Source organism: Penaeus vannamei, chromosome 36 (genome assembly GCF_042767895.1).
Source record: "Penaeus vannamei isolate JL-2024 chromosome 36, ASM4276789v1, whole genome shotgun sequence".
Taxonomy (NCBI): Eukaryota; Metazoa; Arthropoda; class Malacostraca; order Decapoda; family Penaeidae; genus Penaeus; species Penaeus vannamei.
Genome location: NC_091584.1, coordinates 8,688,903 through 8,696,402, shown reverse-complemented (window position 1 = coordinate 8,696,402; position 7,500 = coordinate 8,688,903).

Here is a 7,500-nt window from a genome sequence, read left to right as displayed (position 1 = left end):
CGTTTTATTGTTCAGTTTTGATGTCGTTTTAATGTCTTAAAAGTCTTTTATCATTTTAATAAATAATTTTACGCATGATGAGTTTCCCCCTAAACCTGTGAGTATCAGTGGAAATCATAATTAATGACAGTTGATTACTTTATTAAATGCGTTGGAGATTTCTCCCCGCACACGCCTCTCCTTTATATTCTCGCCACAACCATATACACCACACACACGCACCACACACATCCACACAAACTATCGCTGCTTTCCTGCATCGCCTTCTACACTATCCCTCTTCCCACAAACAACATCCGTTCCCATACGGCAATTAAATGGGTGGTGGCAGTCACGCTACTTTTACACTCTAAGGCGAGATATAATTGTAGTCGCAGTTCACTACAGAGAGAGATGGGAGGGAGGGAGAGAGGGAGGGAGGGGGGAGACAGGGAGGGAGGGGGGGGGAGAGGGGAGGGAGAAAAAGAGAGAGAGAGAGAGAGAGAGAAGAGAGTGTGCACTAAATATATTCATATAGACATCCTGCTCCTTTGTCACTGCACTCCCAAAATATTTCCAATATATTGCTCCAAGCCCACTATCCAGCATAACATAAAACCCTGCAATAGAGGACAGATAAAATCGATGATGAAAATATGATTTTGGAAAGCTAAAAATCACATGAATATTTTTTTGTTTTGAAATTGAAGTTATGAGCTAAGGGTTATGTAAATTTTATCTCTTATTTTTTATTTATTTATCATATTTTTTTTGTGTGTGTAGTTTTTAATAGGAATAATGTTTATGTGTATCCTTATTCTATTATCGCGACTGCTTGCGACCGCCCGCCTCCTTAATTCGCCTTCGTCTCGCCCGTCTTCCTGCCTCCCGTCGTTTTCGGACACCCATGGCCACGAGGCGCCCATACGTGACTCCCCTTCGGACGAACTGCCGAACCACCACCTGGGCACTCGCCCTAACGACCTGGTAGCAATTTGGGAAACAGTCCCTCTTGCATGTGTCTTTGCCGTTAGGATACAAGGTGGTCGGGCGAGGTGGACGGTGCCGGCAGACTGCCTGAGACGGAGGAAAGAATAGCATGTCGGTAATGGAGCGCCAACAGTTCAGTTCAGTTAGATTTGCGGTCATGCTTCGCCCGGGCCTTTTCTCTGGAGTGGGCCGGCCCGGCCTGTGTTAACTATTTCTAGTTAAATCAGATGTTTTCTTTGAACTGCATACTTATCGCGGTGGCTGAATTGCAAGCAAGCGATCCAGCTGCCACGAGGTAAGTATGTTGTAGACCCTTTTTACCAGCCCGGCGGCTGTGGTGGGTGGTCCCTGTCTCAGAAATTGTGTGTACACAATTCTGCAAGTAATGTAACAGGGTGGCGTTAGGCTCGCCGCAGTGTTTGCATAACCTTGCAATCTCATTGTCAATAATTTGCCAAGCACATTGGTAACCTAGTCTTAGTCTGAATAGTATGACTTCGGTACCTCTTTTTGTGTTTGGAGGAAGGGCCAGTGGCTCATAGCCTGAAGCATCTGAGTACCGCTTGGCAGCGAGCGATTTTGTGATGTTTTCTCTATGTGCTCCCCGGAGGAGCGCACACGCTGCAGCTTTGGTACCTTGGCTCAGTCCCCTTTGGCTGGGTTTAACGATCATGGAGGATGGGGGCATACCCCTGCCCTTTTCGGCTAGTTTATCAGCAAGCTCGTTCCCTTGTATGCCTATGTGGCTTGGGACCCAGTTTATGATGATTCTTCTACCTTGACTAAGGATTCTTTGGGCTATGTTTAGCACTGCTGTCAAGAGGTAGATGTTATCTGGGGGCATGCTATGCTGTAAGCTGTCAATAGTTGCTCTTTATTCTGTGTGAATGACAACGTGTCCTCCCCTCAAGAACGCATGTGTCAGGGCTTCCATGATCGCAACCGTTTCAGCCTGAAGCGATGAGGCATTGTCAGTGCCCCTAATGGATGATGTGGTATCCTTTGTTGCAAAGCCGGCGCCTGCAGTATGGTTTATTGGATCCACGGATCCGTCAGAGTAGTATGTTATACTACCCGGCGGGGTTATTTGATCAATGACCCTTTGTGCTTGTGCCTTTAGGCTAGGCATGGAATATTGATCTTTTCTCATTGTGAGATTTAGAATTGAGAATTCGATCATTTCGTTTGCCCACAAGCGGGGGTTCTTTGTAATCAGGGTGAGGGGAGTCTATAACCTTGATAGCTGAAAGCTGTATGTATGAGCCAGGAATTGTCTGCAAACAACTGGTAATCTTGTAGGCGTGCTGCCATTAGATCAATTCTGGTGTCCATGGATGGTAAATCAGCTTCCATGAGGAGGTTGATGACCTTTGTCCACTTAGGTGCACCTAGAATTATCCTGGCTGCTTCGTTTTGTATTGTTTCCAGTTTTACTTTTAATGTTGTACTGGAAGCAATGAGGGCGACAGATGCATAGTCAATAATAGGACGGACAGCATGTACATAGAATGATCTTAGTACTTTGTATCCTGCTCCTATATGTCTCCCTGTCATAACTTTCATGACTGACAGTCTTTCCTTGGTTCTGTCAAGCAGGTATTGGATCTCCTTTTTGAAAGTGAGTGTGTGTCCTATCCATACACCAAGGTATAGATAGTCCTTCACCCATTCCAGATCCATACCCTGTATGATATTTTTAGACCCGTCCTACAACACTTCAGACACCAGGTTCAGACATAGCTGAGCTCTAGTTAGGCAGTGGTTGCCAGAGGCTATGATTGCCAAGTCATCTCCATAAGAGATGATCTTGCATCCCTCTGGCAGGTGAATGTCTAGTATGTTGGACATGAGGGTATTAAACAGGGCTGGACTAAGAACCCCTCCCTGAGGAGTTCCATTTTCAAGTGGCATGTGCTGTGAGATGTGGCCTTGAAATCTGACATTTGCTGACATATTTTTAAAATAGTCAGCTATCCAGGCGAAGAGTTTTGCCTTTGACTCCTTTGTGGATTAGGGTCTCTTGAATGGCAAGCGGGCTTGCCAGTTCAAAAGCCTTCTCCAGGTCAAGGAAGACAACCATGGCGGGCGAGGTGCAGATTGCGCTTAAGAGTGTGGAAATGCTATGAGCAGTGCTCTTACCCCTTGTGAACCCGTGCAGGTGTTCATGAGGGGGGCCCGTTTTCCATCGGAGCCTGTTGAGTACCATCTTCTCAGCTGTTTTACCCAGGCAGCTGAGAAGAGAGATGGGACGGTACTTGCCAGGTTCCTTTCGTTTTGGGATGGGAACTATTGTGGCTTGTTTCCAGCTCTGGGGCACCATGGCGGTTTGTCAGGATTTGTTGATAACCTGCAAGAATGCAAGTTCTCCTGCAAGGCCTAAATGAGAAATGATGGGGTGGGAGATTCCATCAGATCCCGGTGCTGACCCAGAACTGGCTTTGTATGATTTTCTTAGTTTCCTAAGAGAGAACAAGGCATCAAGTTTCATCAGCTTCGAGTGCCTTGTCTCTTATGAGGATTCAGGATTTAAATTTTGTTGTTTTTCTCTCATCATTGGAGGCAGTTTGTTGGTGCTGGTTCTGGCTGAGAACTCAAGCACCAATCTGTTAGCCTCTGATTGTGGGTCATGATGAGTGCATTTCGGGGCTTGGCGGCTTGTCGCTTGCCTGACCCATTTCCACAACTCTGTAAGGCTGGTCTGGTGCCCAAAAGTTTGGCACCATTCCAGCCATTTTTCCTGCCTTACTCTGTTGGCAGTTTCCTTGGCCTCCACGACAGCTTCCCTCAACAGGGCCAGATTGTCGGGAGATCTTTGCTGTCGAAAGCTTTTTCTGCACATATTAACACTGTGGTTGACCTCTCTGATCTCGTCATTATAGTACCAGGCGTCTTTGTGAATTCTGAACCATGGGTGAGTTTTGGGGATGGTTTGTGAGGCTGCCTGGTTTATGGCCTGGATTAGCCTTGCCTCTAGCACATCGACATTTTCATTATTGTTGGGTTCATTGTCTTTCAGACATCGAGCCAAGCCTTCCTGGAAGACAAACCAGTTGGCCTTGTCTGTTTTCCATTTAGGAATGTGATGTGGTCTTTGGGCTGGACCTGCATCCATTAGTGTGGTGACTATGCCATAGTGATCACTAGTAACCGTATCATCGACACACCACCGAATTCTCTCCACCATTGTTGCAGTGGCAACAGTGAGGTCTGGGTCCCCTCCCTTTACATGCTTTGGTTCTTTGGTGTTGAGAAGAGCGATCTCAGGGAACGTCTCAAGCACTTCTGCTATGTGAATGCCTGCCGCGTTCGGCCTTTTGCGAGGATTCAGCATGGCTATGTGTGCATTGAAGTCTCCCCCTATGATCACTCGGTCATGTGCTGCAGTAGCACAGACCTGGTTTAGATCTAAGCTCTCGCACAGTGGTTTGCTATAAATATTATATATTTTTATAGGGCCCCCAGGTAGCTGAATCTCAACAGCAAGAGATTCAACACCATCTCCACAGTGCGGCGGGTTGGCTAATAAGGAGCACGGGATAGCTTCTTTTACCAGGGTCATCAGGCCTCTAGCACCATTCAGGTTTGGAGTGGTGAAGGTATGATATCCTGAGAAGCACACGGATCCCATAGTTAGTGTCTCCTGGAGCATGACGACGTCAATGCTCCATGCTCGCACTATTGACTGGAGAAAGGAGTTCTTACTTTTATAGCTACAGATATTCCACTGCAGAATACTTAGATTGTGTGTCATGATGGTTACTCAGAGTCACTTGCTTCAGCTTCAGATGCCCCAGTGCTGGTGACATATAAATATAGATCCTTGTTGATTGAGGATTGTACAACTTCCTCTAAGTCAATCACTCCGGTTAAGGGTCTTCCGAGGGGTGTAGAGCCTTGATTGGAAGTGCCACCTCGGGTCAAGGGACGAGACTTTGGATGCACAGACTCGGCCTGCAGTGGGGGCTTCTGCTGCACAGTTTCAGCCTGTCCTGACAGACTAGCCTCGGGTTTCACGTAATGCTTCTCCCGAAGCTAGCCTGCCATCCGAGGATTTAGGGAGGGGAATGCTGCTCGTTTTCGGTTTGGAAGCTTCTAGTTTCCTTTCCTTCAGAGTTGCCACAGTTTGGGTCATAGCCGTCATGGCGACCTGCACTGCTTTCTCCGCCTCCTCACTGGTCCTCCCCAAGGCTGCTGCTACTGCAGAAACTACAGCACTCACCAGGAGAGTCATATTTTTCTCATCAAAGAAAAGATTATCCTCTACTGGGGGGACCTTTGCTGTGTCTTTGAACCTTTTTCCCTTTGGTCCTTTTTTGTGGTTTTGCCACTAGCAAGCTTGGGGAATTCCTCTCTGTTAGAGGTATCCAGTTTTGGCTGTGAGGGCGACTCCTTCCTCTTAGGAGGTCGGAGAGTCTTTTCTCTTTTGTTTTGACCCCAGTCGTAGGTGCCTGGGGGCGCAGGGGCGCTTTTTGGCTAGCTCCTGCTTTTTGATAACTGCCTGTTTCCTGACAGAGCAAGACAAGCTCCAAGCATGATGTTTCTTGGCACAGTTTGGACACGGCTGTTGTGTCCTTCTGGCCATCTTTGTGTGCCTTGATACACACTTCTGTTTCGTGTGCCCCGCTGCATACGCCACATTTGGCTTTGGCCTTGCAGTTGGCCTGGGAATGCCCAAATTTCTGGCACGTGAAGCACCTCAAGGGCTCTGGCACATATGTCCTGAGCTTTAATGAGCCCCAGTTACCCAGATCAAGGGTGGTGATTGGGGCTCCCTTGAGGATAACCAGGACTTGCCTGGTTGGAGACTTCCCTTTGGTCATGCGGGAAGCCTCCACCACTTGTGGGAGAGACGTGATCACCTCCACGTCGAACCCTAGTGGAAAACCAAGTAGCACCAAGTAGGTGAGATACACACTTTTCTCCCGTCTTTTAGCACCTTGATTTCCTGCAAGAAGTTCATGGTGGCTTTGTCTTTGGGGCAATGATCATGCCCTCATCTCTAGAGATTCATATTGAAAGTCTGACATTCCTTTCCTTCCCCAATGCCCAAACCAGTTGGTATGCATTGTCGAAGTCTTTAGGTTTTTGTTGGTACCTTAAACCGCGTTAGTCTGCCTCTTCTTCAGAGTCAATTTCCACCCTTTGTCGCTTCACGCCTCCCCTTTGCAGGGGTTTAAGGCCTTTAGAAGTGGGGGCAGCTGATTTGGCTGGTTCAGCTAGAGCCCCTTCTTGACTGAGGGAATTCTGAGGAGAGTTCAGATTTCTCTCAGTCTGGTGTGCATGGACAGACTTTGTGGTTGATATTTCTGTCTTGTTCTTGCTCGGTTCAGCAGGCCGGACACGTTCGGCCTGCTTTTGTTTTTTCTTTCGCCTCCCTGCAACCTTGAAAGACTCCAGGGTGACTGCCATTGTCGGATTCATTTTGTGGTGGTCATGGAGAGAGTATAAAACAGATTGGTCCCGTTTCGGGGACTATCCTTATACCTGCTCTCAGGGTGAGGTCTTATGAAGGGCCTCTAAAAAGTTCTGTTTCCTACACTCGACCCTTCAGCACCACAGGACAGGAGATCCCCCTGGGTAGGCTGAACTCTGAGTTTTGGTGTGGTAAACGCTCTGCACCCCAATCCTGCTACAAGGGGGGTGTGATCACGTCACCGCAGCCCAGGCGAATGTTGGAAATCGTCGTTTTCCGCAGGCCCAGGCTGCACCAGGAAGTCAGAAGGAAAGGGCAAGGGTTAGGCATCGAAAAGTCGCCCTTGGTGCGTGGCTACAAACTATGTCCAGGACCAGAGGTTCCAGACCAGGTTTGTAACCTCTCTCTCCTAGGGAGTGGTAATGGGGCACTTACTACAAGAGAAGACCTGGCCAATTTTCGCGGTGAATCACGATAAATTGGCGGAGCACTCTGTGTAGTCTGTCAAAAAGTATCGGTCAAGCTCAAGTCTGATGGCTTTTGCTCAGGAGGATCACGCCAAGTGGGAGACAATAATGTCTCGCCAATTGGGTGATCTCTCTCTGTACACCACAGGGGAGAGGATCTGCGTTGTGTGTACACAACAGGGGAGAGGACCTGTGAGCGCCAACCTACATTACCAGGTCATGTATCCTTCTTATGTGATATTCCCGTGGGCTCAATGACCTTAACCGCGTGTCCCTTGTACTAGCTATACAGTGACCTCGTGAAACTCGAACAGTGGCGTCGTGAAATTCGCGAATGTCATGGACGAAGGTTGGAATAAGTGTTGTGCTTATGCAGGAGTCCTGTACAGAAGGTAGCCCGGCAAGGATAAAGTCTCCGAAGAGGCGTCTGAGCAGAGACACGTAGAGCGGAGTGGTGGTGACCCCAGAGGTGGAGCGCCCGGGCGAGGCCGCGACTCGAGGTAGTGTTTTGTCCAGGTCAGGAATGAGTCAGAGGTCACGAGCGAAGTAGGCAGGGCCATGGACACGCCGCCGCGATTGGTAGTAGAGGGCATGCCCACCGGGGGTGTCTGACCAATCTCAAAGATACAAATGAGAAGTGATGGCTGAAAG